At 37.8% G+C, this 18,381-nt stretch overlaps 1 long non-coding RNA gene across 1 annotated transcript in view; it reads left to right on the top strand.

The window, feature by feature from the left end:
• LOC109453222 (uncharacterized) overlaps nucleotides 1-15,235 on the top strand; it is a 144,198-nt gene extending 128,963 nt beyond the window's left edge. The window contains exons 4-5 of the long non-coding RNA XR_012497733.1: nucleotides 7,816-7,878; nucleotides 15,164-15,235. This is a non-coding gene — a long non-coding RNA (uncharacterized LOC109453222). The remainder of the gene's footprint in view (nucleotides 1-7,815; nucleotides 7,879-15,163) is intronic.
• The last annotated feature ends 3,146 nt before the right edge of the window (nucleotides 15,236-18,381 follow it).

The following is an 18,381-nucleotide window of genomic DNA, read 5'->3' as shown; positions in this document are numbered from 1 at the left end:
TTATGCTCTACAGATTGAAAAAACTACTATTGGTGGTAAAAACTTCAGAGATTCTGAAGTTGTGTGTGTATATATGTTGGCAGGAGAAACAAGGGACTGCACTCACTGGCATAAACCTCAGTGCGAGCATCCCTTAAATTTTGCAACCTGGGTACCTTCCTGCCTCACTCTGGCCCAGCCCGGAGTATTTTCTTGGGTGAGGTGGCTCTCTTCAGGTGAGGGCAAGTCCCAGACAGAGATTTAACTCAGAGATATCTGCTGCCCACATTTCTAGCAGATGAAGGACTGTGTGCTTTAGTCCTGGAAGGGGAACTCGGGCAGCCCACCACAGCAGACACCAAGCCGCTGCAAAATTTTGGCAGTGTCTTATAAAGTTAAAATACACCTACCCTATGACCCTGTAACTTCATCTTTAGGTATATTTTCAAAAGCAAATGTCCACAAAAATACTTACACACGAATATTCAGAGCAGCTCCAAACTGGAAACAGTTTGGTCTAGCAACCCTTAAATGGAGAAACAAATTGTGATATATTCATACATTTCGGAACTGCTCAGCAATGAATGAATTTCATGGATAAGTGTCTCAAATACTGTGCTAAGTAAAGAAAGGAAAAGGTGGATAAAAACTAGTACATTCTGTACAATTCAATTTATAAGAGGTCCTAAAGCGGACAAACTCTAGTTTACTACAGAAAACAAATTTTAGAATGACTGCTTCTGACATGGTCAATTACCTGGTAAAAAGACAGGAGGGGAACTTTCTGAGCTATGAGGATATTCTATATTATGAAAGAAATATCAGTTATACAGGTGCCACCTTTGTCAAAACTCATCCTATTATGCACTTAATCTTGTACATTTTACAAAATATAAATTTAACTTTAAAAAGAAATCTTTTTTTTTTTTTTGTCTAAATGGAAAAATGCAAAATTTTAAGGCTTCGGATCTGTCAAGAGGTTACTATTCACACGAAAAGGATTTTAAGGCATTTCTCACACTGTTAGAGAACAGGCACCACAGAGAGGCTACTGGCTTCAGATAAAGATAGATATTGACTACAGAGAGGATACAGTACATAGGCCAGACAGTGACAGTATTGCAGGACCAGGGAAATAGAGAAGGATACTGTCCCCAGGATAAAAAGTAACCGGTGTTAGACATTTTACAGGATGTCTCTGTATGGCTCCTAATGCCTTCAAGTACAATTGATACAAACTTGGTATTTAAACTTTGACCAATTTTAGATGACCATGGAAATTAAAAGTCTGCTTGATACCAAAATGACACCCTGGTAAAATAAAGTGCCGTAGAACTTGAATAATGCCTATAGAGAAATTCAGAACAGGCTGGATAGTGGACTCTTTTTGGCTCTAAGTCAGTAGTTGTGTTTTGTTTTTGTTTTTGTGTTTTTTTGAGAAGCTGCCACAGTTGCTGTTAGATTTGTGTTTTCCTAACCAGGATGACCGATGTTGTAGCAACATAGGGCATAGCCAAGTACTTTACAATTATCTATTGTTGAACAGGGTAGAAATCTCCCTGGGACAGAGCCATCTCTATTGTCGCAAGAACAGAGAATCTTACAATTTTAGAGGGGAAATGACATCTTGCTTTTCTAGGAGCAGCACTCACAGTAGCTGAGAGAACAGGACTTACTTTTTTCTTTTTTTAATTGCTGTTTGTTTTAGGTGAGATTCTCTGCTAGAGCTGTGGAAATGACTCTTGTATACTCACCTTTCCCCCCTTCATCTTTTTTTTTTAAATTTAATTTTTAAATATTAGTTTCAGGTGTACAAAACATCATAATGATTAGACATTTACACCCCTCACAGAGTGATAACCCCCTTCAACCTACTACCCCTCTGACATCGTGTATAGCTATTACAGTACCGTTGACTATATTCCCTATGCTGTACTTTACATCCCATGACCGTATACATATAATTATTGTTGACATTCAATATTATTGTACATCAGCTTAGGTATACAGTGCAGTGGTCAGGCATCTACACAATCTATGAAGAGATCCCTGATATGTCCAGTATTCATCGGGCATCTTACATAATCTTTACAGCATTATTGATTATAATCCCCATACTGTATTTCACATCCCCTGACTATTTTGTGACTACTAATTTGTACTTTCTAATCCCTTCACCTTCTCACCCATCTCCCAACCCCCTCTCATCTTAAATCAGTAGTTTTTTTGAGTCAATTCAAATATTGCTATTGTCTGTACTATGTCATATATAACTGTTCTTAAATTTACCACATGAAAAACAATATATAGTTTTAGTCAATAATGTTTGGTCACTCTCAAATAATCCACTCTAAGGAATAATCCCAGGCAAGTCACTGATAAATAAACTTTATTTGATTATTCTAATAAAGATGGAGGACAAAATCACACAAACAGTTTTCCTTACATAATGTAATTTCACCAGGCCGGTTTATGCCTGAATTTATTCATTGGTATTGCCTGTATTTTAAAGAATTTTAATTTAATAAAGTTGAAACCAACCAAAGATAGAATATTACAAAGAATTTCCCAAATTTCATCAAGTTCTCATCCTACAAATTGCCTTGGTTTATATCTTGCTGTTAGTGGCTCTGAGAGTTCTTCTCAAACTAATCATGACTGTATTTCTATGGTAAAATTGGGTGAAGGGAGGAAGAGGGAAGTGATTTGTCTAAAAGCTTTCTACAAAAATGTGCCCCAATGTTAATAAGCGTTAGAGTTCTGATTGGTCAGTGGTCAGCTCCATTTGAAAATGTTACCCTTTCATAATTTTTTTCTTTGTTTGCTGATTATATCAGAAATTTTTATTTACTTTCCATTTATTAATGCATTCAAACTTTTATGTGTAAAATACTTATTGAACACCTACTATGGGCCACGTGTCAGCATTTGATACTAATATGACATAAAGAAAAATAAAATAAGCCATCATCAGCTGAATTCAAGGAGCTTACATTCTATTAGATGAGATAAATCCGAACATAAGGAAATTAACACAACGTTAATTTGCTTAAACACATTTCTGTTAAGGTTACTTTGAAAAATGGTGTTGGAGCGGAAAGCACAAAAAGTAAATGTTAGTGTGAGTTGGGAAGTGGCCTGATGTAAAGCTTAACACCTACCTCATTCATTCTTTCATCTCAATCCCCAGTTAATTAGTAGCTTGGATTATTTATGATTTAGCATTTACCCTTCTTCTTTCACCCTCAATCTTTTCTTACAGCTCTCCTAAGTATTTCTGAAAAATAGAACACATACTCAAATCAAAGGGTTTTGCTACTAAATTTAACTGGGAACACTATTATTTTCATGTGTGGCCCATACAGTTGGCAAAATCTTCTGTTTGGATGTTATGAGATCTCAGATTTAGCTCTAGCTCTCCACTCGATTTATGGAGACTGACACTGAGGGGCAAGCTTTCCATCAGTCTTCATCTAGGCAACAGTAGTTGTCTGGATACAGAGATCCCATCATTCCTGGTGTTCCATTTTCTGTCTTTAAAGAATCCAACTGCTTTATCAGTAGCTGCTGGTCTGCCTTTCAGTGCCCGACTGTTCCTGCATTACTTATTCTGAAATTCTCAGGTTGCATACTGTGAGACGCTCCCTTACTTAACCAGAGAGGGAAAGTTTATTTCTTTAAGCTCTCAGTTTTCATTGTTCTTTCTTTCGCTTGGATGTTTCCCAGTTTATGCCTTTACTTCCAGCCATAGGCTTATTACTAGTCTCCAAAGGAGATTTTTTTTTTCAACCCAATCTACTGTTTTCTTGTCCTTTCAATTTTTTTTTTCCATAGCACATTTGATAAAAATAATAATTGCAATCAATCAGGCTCAGCCTACGTGCTAGTTGTTTTACATACAATGTATTTAGCTCTACCAGCAATCCTGCAAAGTAGGCATATTATTATGCTGGTTGAATAGTAAGGAAACAAAACTTATAGAGGTTAAATAACTTTTCATAAAGTGAACAAAATGGAGAACCAAAATTGAACCCCAGACCTCTTGACTCCAAATGTTAGACTTTTTCCAGGTTACCATTTTGCTTTTTCTTGAGGAATACCTGTTTGTTAAATTAATACTTAAATGAACATGTGGAATCTCCTATATATTTTGTGTTATAGTAAAATCCTAAAAGAATCTATAGTTGGTAACTGGTACTAGATTTTCTCACTGGCCATAAGCAACTAAAAAAACTGAACAATATGCATGATTCATCTGTTTTCAGACATTGGGCAACATGGAATTGTGCTCCATGAGAGAAAGTAAACAAATGAGGTGAGCCCCACAATCAATTCAGCTTTCAGCCTGGAGGCATTCTTTGGAATGTGGAACAGGGAGGGGGAGCTCTCAAACCAAGTTTTATAACTTCAATTAGTTGAAGAAACAGATAGACATTTAAGGAGAGCTACGTGACTTGAATTGCAGAATAGAGTACCATAACAGAGGGTGGTAAGCCCAGAAAGAGGTCCAGAAATATGCATAAGGGGCACCTTGAATGTGGCTGAATACTATCTTTGGCATGAATACAGTGGGACTCTCTAAGGTTATGCAAAGAGTAAGTATTCAGTAAAGAATATGTTCCAAGGAAGTATAAATCAAACAATTCATGGAGCCCACAAAGAGCTGGGAGTTCTGAAGAGCCAGAGGACAGAGACCTTGTCGAACATCTAGGACATTCTGTAAATACCCAAGAAAGTTCATGCCATAGTAGTAGAGTGAAGGATAGTCTTACTGTAGACTTCCCTTCACGAAGTTTAAAAACAAGCCTTGAAAGTATCGGTGTGATTCACAAGCAAATTAAGTGCCTGACAAAACAAACTTTCACACTGTTTAAAGGAAGACAATAAAATCCAGATATTCAATAATGTAAAACTTATAATGTCCAGGATCCAATAAAAATCTACTAGACAGGCAGAGAAAAAGAAAAAATGTCACCCATAACTGAGAGAAAAGTCAATCAGTAGAAATATAAAATTATATTGACTGTCAACAGTAATTGAAAAATTAAAAAGGGGGGAAAGTGAAGGGGAATAACACTTTCAAATTTCTCAGTATAGAACAAATAAGTCATGGGGATGCAATACAATAGCATAGATAATATAGTTAACAATATTGTGATAATGTGGTACAGTGTCAGATGGTTGCTGGACTCATGGTGATCACTTCTTTATGTGTATAAATGTTGAATCACTATGGTGTATGCCTGAAACTAATATAATATTGTATGCCTGCTATATTTTAATAAAAATCTTAGAAAAAAAGAAATAAACCCAGAAGTTACCGAGATGATGGAACTAAGAGACTCTAAAACTGCTATTATAAATATTTTCAAGGATTTAAAGAATAAAAGAAATCTATGAGTCATGAAATAAAAGATATAAAGAGAACCAAATGGAAATTTTAGAGATGAAAAATTTAATATCTTAAATGAAATATTCACTCAATGGGCTTAATAACAACAAAAGATTAACAAGCTTGAAACTATTCAAGTGAGAGCATAGAGAAAAAAGAAGCATAAGAAAATAGAAAATAAACAGATCCTCAATAAACTTGAGAAAATATAAGATAATTTAATAGTTATGTAATTAAAGACCCAAAATGGGGTGGTAGGTGGTGGCAGAAAAATTATTTAAAGAATTGCTAAAATTTTGCCAATCTGGATAAACACACAAAAAAAGAAAAAAGACACCAAAAAGAAAAACTCCATTGTAGCCAAATAGCTGAAAACTGGCAATAAGGAAAAAAAATCTTAAAAGCAGCCAGAGTAAAAGACATATTACATACAAAAGATTAAAAAATAGAAAAAACACTGTTATAGTAAAATCCTAAAAGAATCTATAGTTGGTAACTGGTAATAGACTTTCTCACTGACCACAAGCAACTGGAAAGACTGAACAATATACACGATTCATCTGTTTTCAGACATTGGGCAACATGGAAATGTGCTCCATGAGAGAAAGTAACAGAAACAATGCAAGACAGAAGACAATGGAACAACATCTTTACTGCCCTAAAAGAAAAATATTGTCAAACTAAATTTCTATATCCAGAAAAAATATCCCTCATAAATGGAAGGCCAAGAGACTTCCAGTTTTTGGTGTGACATGTAAAAACCTTGGAAGTTCTCACTTTTGTTTCACAACAAGAAAAAAAGCCGAACGAACTGAAAATCAACAACTCTTTCTAGGTTAATAAAAGATTTGAGATTGTAGGGCAAGACACAACTCTGAAATTGAAGAGACAGGTATGAATACAAAGAGTCACAGTGCCTGGGAGATACAGCCCAGGAACAGAAGCCTGGTCCTGGACCCTCTACCACTTACTACCACGACAACTGGGCTACTGTATATCCTGTTTCTCTGAAAATAAGACCTAGCCGGACAATCAGCTCTAATGCGTCTTTTGGAGCAAAAATTATTATAAGATCCAGTGTTATATTATATTATATTATATTATATTATATTATATTATATTATATTATATTATATTATATTATATTATATTATATTATATTATACCCAGTCTTATATTATAGTAAAATAAGACCAGGTCTTATATTAATTTTTGCTCCAAAAGATGCATTAGAGCTGCTTGTCCGGCTAGGTCTTATTTTGGGGGAAACACAGTAATAACAGATGGTTACAGTTAAAGGAATTGCAAGCCGCAGACCCTATTTAAGAAAGAGTCTCTAAGGAAATCCAAAACAGCAGAGGAGACAGAAATTAGACATCAGATGAAATTTTAGCTTCTGACACCTAAAGCTACAGTAAACAGTAAACATAGACTAACTCCTGGCCAGATAAACATTAAACCTCATACTAGAGACCTATTTACTTCATTTCCTTTTACTTGATACATCATGTCGGGCTATTAACAAAAAATTAGAAGAGACACAAAAAGGAAAAAAAAAATCTGAAGAGAAGAAGCAAACATCAGAACCAGACTCAGATATGGCAGAGATTTTGGAATAATTAAATTGGGAATTTAAAAATAACTACGATTAAAATGCTAAGGGCTCTAATGGAGAAAGGGGGCAACATGCAAAATTGAAAGGCAAAATAAAGACATTTTCAAACAAGCAAAAGATCACAGAATACATCATCTTCAGGCCTCCATAATGAGAAATGTTAGAGGAAGTTCGTCACTCTGAAGGCAAATGACATCAGATGGAAACTGGGATCTCCAAAGTGAAACAGCATTAGAAATAGTGAATATAAGATAAGTTTCTTCTCAATAAAAAGTTATCTTTAAGAGAACACTGATACTTTAAAATAAAAAATAATAATAGTGTATTGTGAAGTTTATAATATATACAGAGATAAAATATATGATGAGTATCACAAAGTAAGGGAGAGGGAGAAATGGAAATGTGTTCTTATAAGCTTCTTACTTTATGTATGATGTAGTTTAATATAATTTGAAGGTGGACAGTGTTAAAGATGCACACTTTAAATTCTAATTAGCTACTAAATAAAACAAAAAAGCTTTTGATAATAAGTCAATAGGACAGATAAAATGTAACATTAGAAATTAAGCAATTAATCCAAAAGAAATCAGGAAAAGGGGATAAAAGACACCAAAAAACAGGTGGACAAATAGAAAGCAAATATGATGGTAGCATTAATCAGAACCATATTGATGAGTATTGCAAATGTAAGTGGTAAAATATATCCACACTTAAAAAGAAAATAAGCTGTGATTACTAACATATTTCATAATTTTGTACATTCATTGAATGTCAAAGTCACACTGATCTAAATTTAGGATCGCGTTCATCATTTCCTCTCATTTTTCAGGGCTTTGTGTAAGGTGCTGCACCAAGAGTGAGGAGGGCTAACAGTGAGGAGAAATAACAACAGGTAAGTTCTGGGTCTTTCCATTAGAGTGCTGGCCCACAGCAAGGGAACGGTGATAAAGATCAAGTATAGGATAAATGACCTGTTACCGAAACAAAGATCAGAGCCACTGTACTTATGTTCTTCTTGTATTTTATGTATATATTAATATATAGAGAGAGACCAATTCTTTTTCTTCCCTTTCTGTTACTCCTAATATTTGATATAAGGAGTATTGATGGCAGTTGCTTTTCTTTTCAGTTTTAAGGTTACAGAATTTCTAGATGGAATTCACTTATGGATATGGCAGTTGATGGGGCTTTATGCCTCCTCGTTTTTGAAAAAGATGAGAGAATCTTTGTTTGGAAAGCGTTTCTTCATATTATGTAGAATCATCGTCTGTTATTGATCCATGTTAAAAAGGGCTGAAAGGTGAGAGTGCATCTGTGCAGCTAAAGGATTGAGTTAAGCTGTTCAGTTTGCCTTTTGCTGTCTGCTGCCTTCCGTTCTTTCCATGCTCAGGTCTGTATCACAGCGGGCTACACCTGCAGACTATACTGCCCAAACTCCCTTGATGGAGGCTTTCTTGTCTATTTAACCAGTGGGAGGTATTAAATTGTAAAGCAGGGTTAGAAATGGAGAAAGGAGATGGGGAGGGGGTAAGGTCATTGCCCTTCTGTTTCTGCTTTTCGTGTTGTCTCTGGCAGAAATGTGTGTCTCTGTGCTGCAGCTGCCTTCCGTCCATCTAGCAGCAGTGGAGCTGGTGGGCGGTGGCTAATGAGTGCGGGGTCATGGGCTTCAGGGTGTCAGCCGGTGGGGCAGTCGTGACTGTCGACGTAGAAGCAGTAGCTTTGTCTCACTCAGCAGCCGCAGAGCAGGCAGCCAGTACGCTCCTAGGCGCTGCTGATACTACCTCCTTCCTTTTAAAAGTGCCTTCAGCTCTGTGGGTGGTAGCAACTTCTTGTATTACTAAGCTCTGAGGATATTTACCCTTTAGGCTTCCTTTGCCTCCAAATGTTTTTGGAACCAAGTACCTGCGTTACCCTTACCCCGAACCGCCGCATCCCCTGTTTGAAATCACTAGTATGGTTTTGATATTCCCAACAAGACCCTGATTGATAGAGGGGACATGAGAGATTTAAGGTCCTTCTAAAGAATTTCTTAATATCTCTGCAGTAGGACAGACCAACTGGTTGAGATACTTAGCACAACTCTGTCTCTTTGGCCACACACACATCCTGCCCCCCGCAACTTGTTCCACTCCTGGGTCTCTGAGTGTGTTCAAACAGATAACACACCTAGCATTCAAAAGATTAAAGTTGGGATGCATTTATTAGATACTGTTTTATATGATCTTAAATATTCCTTCTAGTCCTACTATTTTAGAACATTGGTTTTTACCCTGTGGGTTACTGTGAGATGCTATAGATTTTTTTTTGAGGGACCCATAAATCCATACACGCACAAGAATTTGTGTGCTGAAAATATGTCTAGCATCTCAAAGTATTAGAATTTTTTTACATAAGTGTACATACTCCAATGATTATTAAAATACAAATTAATTTAGGCATTAAAGAATACACAGCTACTTTTATAACTGCATGTAAAAATTAACATAAACTAATAACACTATTTTTCTTACTATGGCAGGGGGTAGATCCAGAAATTCTTTTATGTTTGAAAAGGGGCAATTTTACCTGAAAGGGTTGGAAAACAAGACCAGAGAGCTGACTTTCAAATATGGCATAGTTTCAAACTGAAGTGCCTCAGTTTCAGAGTTCTAAAGACTGCAGTGTTTGGAGGATAATTATCTGGGACCCGTCTTTGATTAACAAGATTTTACTTATTTAAACTATAACATTACTAAGTAACTCAGATTTAATATGCTTAGGTTTCTTGGGAATTCCATAACAAATGGGCGTTTGTTGGCAAGATAATTAATTTTTTTGAACAAGTGTAGTTTCTGTTTCCTTCTCAAAAAGAGATTTTAATTCTACCATAAGAACCCAGGGAGAAAACTTTAAGAGCAGTAGTACGTTATGACTATAAGATGAGCTTCAGATCTAACCTCTGGGTTTTTTTTTTTTTCCCACTGTCAGTACAAGTGCTGCCATTTTATGATGTGAGATTAAATAACATGGTTATTTCTGTCATAAAAATAACTAGTGACAATATATTGTGATTGAAAGAGGGAAAACTAATAGTTATTGGTGGCCTACAAAGTACAAGATGCTGAACCAAGCCATACACACACAGGAACATAGGCACACGTGCAACCCCTCCTCCTCCAGCCCCACCTCCCAACTTTTATTTAACACAGGCCCCAAGAAATGCAAACTTTAATAGCTAGCACAGGTAAGACTTAAGTAGGTATTTATTTGGTTAAGAGCTAGATTTGACAAAGAACGCGTGGGCTTGAATGCCAGGTCCACCAATAATTATATGTGACCTTCATCTAACTACCATCTCTAGCCTCAGTTTCCTCATCTGTAGAATGGGAACAGTGATACTGCCTTTATCATAAGGTGGTTTGAGAATTAAATGAGGTAATGCATATGATGTATATAGCATAGTATCTGACACATAGTAACCACTCTAATAATTAGCTCCTACTATTTTTATCATAATCCATTTTCCTTAAAAATTAGTAGTAATAAAATTGATGTTTCCATCTCATTCTGTCACTAGTAACTGAAGTTGTGCAACTTTCAGGAAGTCACTTTAAAGTTCTGACCTTCAGGTTTTCTTGTCTGTGAAAAGGAGATAATAATTATTTCCAGGTCTCTTTCTCAGATTGTTATAATGCTCAGAGATTAGGAAGGCAAAAATGCTTAATGCACAAATGTGAGTTGTTTTATAATATATATTAAATATATATATATATATATATATACATATATTTTGAGAGCTTCACCTTCCTTAGAGTTCATCTGTTCTAAGATTAAAAGGTTTTGCTTTGTTTAAAGTTTTGATTTATTTACAGGTCCTCTTATATAATTTTGAGTCTCTCCAGGAAAGGGTGTGTCAGCTCTGTTTGAAACTCATTGCTGGTGTCAGTATTTCCTTCTTTTCCCAGAGAAATGCTCAGTTTATCAGTAGAGCAAACCGGACGCTTTCTCCCCATTTGTTTCTCCAGACAAAGGAAGGGACAGTCACAGTCTTGAGATGACATAGAGGATGTTTCTTGATATCTTCAAACTTGTCTCATTTGACAGGAGAGGCTGATTTATGCTGCCAGATCAGTTCTTTTAGTAAGAGCCCACTGGTCAGATGCTGCATTTCATTTAGTGATTTTCCAGGCAACTCAAATCTTTTATGGAAAGAGGTGGATCGTGGATACAAATATAAAGAAGCAAAAATAGCAACTTTCCTTTCAACTGAGTACAACGAGTTATTCAGCGTAGCCAAAAGGAACTGAATTTGTGGATGATATCCCACCACATTATCTTTTAAATGATGAATATAAAGCTGGAAGATATGTTCCCTTTGCAAAGACATGTCTGCATAATCTGTTAATCTTAGAATTCTGAAATTACTGTAATCTGTCCTTTTTCTCTACCTTCTTGGTTCAAGTACTCATCTTTTTCTTTTTTTTTTTTTTACCTGAGCTATTGCCACCATCTCCTAAATGCACCCTCTCAAATTGTCTAGCCCCATTACAATCCAGTGTCCACCTTGTTACCAGAGGGACATAGTTCAGATACAGATCTGAGCATGTTACTCTTTCAATTTCTCCCCATTCTGACACAACAAAACCACACTTTTTTGCATGACCGTGTTTACAAGAAGTATTGGCTCTCTATATTCCTGCGTTGCTTAGCATAGCACTGAAGGCCTTCAGTCTAGCTCTGTCTGCTCTTACACTTTCATCTTCCTCCTCCCTCTTCCAACTTTACAAATTCCCAGACATCTAGGATGTCTTGATGTTCCCCAAAGAAAGTTTAAACTTCCACACTTCCATGCCTTTTTACATTTTTTCCCCTCTCTTCCCTGCCTGGCGTATTTGTATCTATCTTTTCAGAACCAGCTTCTTTGTGCTGTGATTATGTGAAGCTCTTGCCCTTCTCCCCGCCCCCACCCCACAGGCTCACTCCCCTGCCATTGTGCTTTCATAGCACCCTAGTACTCACTAGTACTCAGGCGTCTCTGAGGGTGCTTGAGTATTAGCCTCAAGTATTTGAGCACATGTCTGCTTCTCCCATTAGACTGTGAGTTCCTTGAGGGTAGAGACTGCCTGTCTTATTTTATTGTTTGAGTCATCAGTGCCAAATACTTTTCCTGGCCCAGAGTGTCAGTAGACTGTAATGGCTCAATGCTTAAACTACAGATTCAGGCAGACCTGGGTAGGAAATCTGTTATTTACTAGTAGTGTAATTTTGGGAAACTTACCTCATTCCTCTTGATTTTATCTTTTTCCCCTGTAAGAGGCAGACAATGACAAAATACCTATCTCACAAGGATGCTGTAAAACTCAAATGAGTTACTATAGGTGAAGCTTTTAGAGCAGTGTCTGGCTCAGCGACTCCGTACTCTTTATTAGCTATTATTATTTATTGTTTTTATTACTATTGCTATCTCCTATAATTGTTGGGAAGGTTACAAACATTGCTCATACACAGGAAGTCTTTAGTATAGTGTTAGGTTGGTGCAAACGTAATCGCGGTTTAAAAGGTTAAAAATAATTGCAAAAACTAAAGTTATCTTTGCACCAACCTAATAACTGGCAGAGAGCACAGGTTTAGTACAAATTAGATTTTGTTGTTTTATTATGAAAGATTGTTGAAGATATGAGTTTCCTGTTTTCTTCTCTGTTGCCTATTAGACACAATCCCTGGAAACTGTGCTATCTCCAAAATTTAGTATGTCCAAAATTAATCCCAGTCTTTCCCCTAAAACCAGCTTATATGAAAATGCTTTGTAACCACTTAAATACTTTTTTCTCCCTTCCTGCTTCCTACTCTCTTTCCTTTCTTCTCTCCTTCTTTTTCTGCTTTCTTCCCCAATTATCCTGTTTTAGTCACCTTTCGCTTGGTGTTTTGAACTATAATCCCTGAAATTACTTTAAATTCTACCTCTCCTTTCCCTAGACGTGATCTTTTACTGATGCCCATGAGTTTGTCCAGAATGCATATATTTCTGTTTCCTTTCCCATTGCCACTTCTTTGCTGAGGTTTGTATTACCTGTGACCTGGGTCACTCCCTATTGTTTTGCAGCCCCTTTAGGGTAGGGACCCAGCATCACCCCAGTATGAGGCACATCGTAAGGGATCAAAATGTTAACTGCCAAGGGGGCACAGAGGCATGGACATGAGTGGAGCCCACCAGGGAGCAATGGTGATCATGACATATTGGAGATGTCATGTCTCCTCTAGAGGGAAGAGTCGCTATATAGGAAAGAATCTGATGATTGCTTTCTTGTGGGAATCCTGGTGTTGCTGGACCTTCTGATATTTTAGGAGAAACTGTTAATCTGTACATGAAATCTACTGATATATAACTAATACAACTGGTTGAAATTTTAAAATCCCCAGTGCTTGGGCTAAAGAAGCCTGCTGGTCTGACTTGGCACACAGATAGAGAGGTTATAAGGCCACAAAATGTGCTTAACAAATGTTACGAGAACAAATGAATCCAGGACTCATTCCCACTCTAGGCCTTTGTTCAATCTCTTCATGCCACCTGGATTTACCCCTCTTATTTAATCCCACCTTCAAAGCCCTGGGCATGTTTCTCTTCTTTCATACCAATTACTCTTACCAACAGAACCTACTCTGTTCCAAGCATTGAAGGTGAATAGATAATAAGGAAATGTTGATGACACAACCAAACCAGGTAGTTCACGGTAGTTGCAAATAGAAATAACAATGCTTACAACTATTTTGAAAAATCTTCTCTTCAGTACAATTATACTTGGAGGTTGATTTTAAGTTAAATCATATGTCAGTGATTAAACCCGAAGTATGTCACATTTTACGAGTGTCTAACTAGATTCCAGGTTCTTCAATGGCAAGGAGCTCACCTGAAACGTGATTTATATTCAGTGCTCCCATAGATCAGCAGATAGGTGTATAAACAACAACAAATAATTACGTACAAGTCCGTTAGGACTGCCAGTTGGTTAGTTATTGGATTTAGTTAGGAAATAGATCGTATCAATGCAAGATTCATCTAACAGTCTTTCAAGGTAGGGCTAAGGCCCTTGCGTTGCCCATGGATCCACTGATTAGAGCTTCCAGCTGACTCTGTTGAATGATTGTACTCATAAACTCTACAATTTTCAGTTCCTTTAAAGTGCAGCAAGCTATAAAAGACATTTGGAAGACATTTAGATGTCTAGGCCTCCTAGATTTTTATAATTTTCTTCTAGTCTTTTACAGTGGTCTTTTTCACCACTTAGTTGTCACTAGTGTCTTTTACCGAGTTTCCTGAAAGAGTTGCTACATAGTTAATATCTGTATTTTCATAGACACAACAAATCCCTCTATAAAAATTCATATTTTATTGGTTTATATGATACTTAATTAAGTTTTATACTTTCAGAAATACAACTAGAATAAGGAGTATAGGAACAAGTATAGCTGGCTTTTGATGAGTCTCTCACTGGCCTGGTGGGAGGTAAGCATGTTCTAGACCTGTCCACCAGCACTGGGCACCCTCTGTGCCATGGGCATGGCTCCATCTTTTACAAAATGAATGGAAGCTGTTGATTCTATCAGGTTCGTTAGGTGAAGGTTCAGTTAAGTCGACTCTACTATTGATTACATTTAGGTAGCCTTCTTTAGGTTCTTGGCAATACCAATGATTTGTCACCCATTTATATGTTCAGTGTCATATCCAAGGGGCATGTGTTTATATTATCATACTCTCATCGCATCCTTGTGACATTTTCCCCTTTGGACATATGAGGAACATAGTTTTCAGATAGGTTGAAGTGACTTTCCTAAAATCACATAGCTTACAAATAACAAGAGTGGAGACTAGAACCCTGTCCTGGTCTGACCCAAGTCCAGAGCTCTTCCTTCTCTCCTAGGTGCTACCTCCCCAAACCAGGCTAAGTGAACTCCAAAAACCCCTTCAGCCCTAACGTGTTCTGATTCTGTGATATAGTAGCAATATCCTGTATACATCATCGATTCTACTGCTAAGAGCTAGCCATCCCTTTATAGCTCTGTGGCAACTGGCCTGACATGGAAGGCAGGAGATTAAGTAGAGGGCCAATTAGTTTCAGATTGGTTGGGTAAATGTTTCAAAACATCTTTGAGTTTGTCCCTCTCTCCTTTGATGAATGGCTCTTGCCTCTTTTTGACAGATTGATCTTGAGTGCTGGGTATTTTTCTCTCACCACATTAGCTGCCAGTTTTCCAGGCTATCCCCCCAGGAGTGAGATGAGGTGAGAGGTAAGTTGTTTGTAAGTATGACTTGACTGAGCTATGCAACCAGGCTGAACATTCAGAAAGCCCTTCTGTGCTTGGAGCCTGCTTTCATGTCTTGGAAATCCTGATTTATTTTAGGACAGGGAAAATCCGAGCCGGCTCACAGAGTGGAAATTAAAATCTTAAAACTGTGCATGAAAATCGAATATTCCAAATGGCCTGGTTTAAACATCACCCTGCATCGTTGATCAAATGTAAAAATTCTTGAAAAGAAGCAAGAGGATTTATGAGTAGGTATAGGACTGGGGAGAGGCTTGGTGAATATTTATGGGCAACTTCAAGGAATTCCACTGACTGTACTTTAGTCTGCTTTGTACCCTCGAGTTTCTGCTTTGGAGATTTCGAGTCTTCAAATGCTTACGGATTGAAAAATATTTTGATTTGGCTGTATTCTGTTAACTCCTGAATTTTGGGGGGCAGGAGAGAGACTATGTGTACATTTCTCTGGACACATGTATCATATTGTATGTATGTGTGCATGCTTTTATTCCTTTAGATTTATGTCTGTGACTTGCTTGAGGACCTTTGCTTTAACTGTCTCTGTGCCCTCAGACCTACATAGTCTCCAGTACACAGTAGGTGTGCCATAAATGCTCTCCTGAGTCATGCTGCTGAGTTAACATTTGTTGAGCCCCTCCTTGTGCCACGTCCTGTGCTACCTGCTGAGGGACGTACGGAGACGAATGGAGAGAGTGAGAATTTTCAAAATAAACCTTAAAACTTAAAAGAATGTAATTAAAAAGGTGAAGCATAAAAACAGCTAGCCTTACATGTGAATTTCTTTCTTTCAGCCTTCAGTAACTAGCCCCGCAGGGCCACAAATGTTGATCATTTCATGTACATAGCTCGTGTGTGTTAGGAAGAGGCAGGGAAGGCAGTATGCGATTTATTCTCCTTTCCTCTGGTGAAGAATGAGATATACATGTGCAAAACTGGCAATTCCACGTAAATTACTTTATTTAATCCTCCCAAACGTTTTGTAAGATTTGCGTTATTACTTATAATTTACAAAATGCTGTTCCTCTTCGTAGAAGATCTTCTTCCATTTCAATCTGTTAAATGCTCCTAATCTTCCAGGAGCCAACTCCAGTGACACCCCTTCTGTGATTCCTTTTCTCTAATTCCATCCAGATTTATAGGCTCCTTCCTTTCTGCTTCTTTAAGACGTTAGTATCCCTGGAGAATGGCACTGAAGCAGTCACATTGCAAATAAAGTTCTTTCCGCGCGTTAGGTGGTGAGCGCCTCCAAACAGCAGCCCCGTCACAGAGATAGCACTTCTGCCCATCCAGTTGCTCAACCTGGAACTTTAGAAGCTTTTCTGGCCACTGTCTCTACGTTTTCATTCCACATCCAATGAGTTACTAACCTGTACATTTTACCCCTAAATAATTTGGGGCCTCGGAACTCCTCTCAGCTGCACTGCAGGCGCTAGTCTTATCAACCTTGTGTCTCTTCAGGATTTGGCGACAGCGTCCTAACTTGTCTCACAGCTCATGTTGTTCCCCTGCTAAAAACTGTCCAGTAAATTTCCACTGCAGTTAAAACAAAACCCAGCGACCTTAATGTCATGTAGGACCCTGCGTGATCTGGCTCCTTCCTACCTCTGCAGCCCCATCTTGTGCCCTTGTTCACTGCTTTCCCAACAGCTTGGCCCCTTTGTTGACAAGTGCTTTTCTACGTCATGCTGTTCCCTGTGCCTAGAAAGCTCTTCCTGTCACTCTTCACCAAGCTAGCTCCTGCTCATGCGTCAGGTCATAGCTTATATGTTGCTTCCCCAGAGTGGGCTTTCCTGAGCCGCTGGCATCTTCCTCAGAAGTTTCTGTTCCTTTTCTTCATAGCATTGATCAGAACTTGCATGTATGTGGGTATGTATGTAATTGCCTAATGTCTGTCTCCTCTGCTGGAATACAAGACCTGTTTGAGAAGGGATGTACCCATTTGTTTTTTTCTTTTTCTTTCTTTTTTTTTTATTTAATTAAAGTATAATGGGGTGACAAATGTTAGTAAAGGTACATAGATTTCAGGTGTACAATTCACTATTACATATCCAGTACTAAGTTAGTAATGCCTGAGAGTACAGTGGGCATTTAATAAATACTTATAAAAATTTAAATAAATGAGTTAATTATAAAAACTGAATTCTTCAAATGTGACCATCACGCCAGTACTATGGAATGGGCCCCTTATTTTAACTCAGTGTGTTTCTTCCTAGTGAAGGTAACTCAAATATGTATTTTTGTTTTTTTTTGTTTTTTAATTTCCACTCATTGTAAATTTCCCTCAAGTCCTACCTTCCCCTCACCAAACAGCCTTTGGAAGGTGCTAAGTACCCCATTTATGAGAAGCACCCCTCTGAAAATGTCCCACCTCCTGCCATGTATCTACCTGTAAGTGGCCCATTCCTGCACTCACCTGCTTCCCAGACCCCAAGTGGGGATGGGTCCCTTCACTTTGGTGAAGGCTGTTCAGCAAGCCATTTTAGCCCCATTTCATAATGAGGAAACTGAGGCAAGCAAAAAGTGAAGTGACTCAGCTGAACTAGAGCAGAGTCCCTGGGACGCCTGTCAAAGAAGATGGATGAAACAGCCAGGGAAAGTGGGGAGGAATTCAAACCACATGCCCGGTCCAGTCTGGCAGCAGGCTTTCTGCAGATAACCACATTTAACATCCTGTCCTGGGTTTGAAGTGCCCTGGTGTTCTGAGAAAGGAGCCCAAGCACAGCCAACTCGGTGCCAGAAAAGAAACTCTCACTCAGAGTATTTCCCAAACAACATTTTTATTTGAAAAGAACCTAGCCAAATGAAAACACATACAGAGTGTTTTCTTCTCATGCATTTCCCTGCATGCATATATACATATATATATATGAAACTTTTTTTCTTTTGTGTTTCTGACCACCCTGACATTATAGTTTTTATTTTGAGGAGAGTTTCAAATTATGTTCCTGTAACTCATTCATCTTCCTGTCTTGAGGCAGAATGAATTTTCACATTTGCCAGCCAGTTAATGTAGCAGAAACAATCAGAGGTGCTGCTGTGTCTTTAGGTGCTGGAGGACAGGGCAGAGTTGCAGCAGGTGGGCTGAGCCAATAAA

The sequence above is a fragment of the Rhinolophus sinicus genome, linkage group LG06, assembly GCF_036562045.2.
Source record: "Rhinolophus sinicus isolate RSC01 linkage group LG06, ASM3656204v1, whole genome shotgun sequence".
Lineage (NCBI taxonomy): Eukaryota > Metazoa > Chordata > Mammalia > Chiroptera > Rhinolophidae > Rhinolophus > Rhinolophus sinicus.
This window is presented reverse-complemented; position numbering and strand designations above follow the sequence as displayed.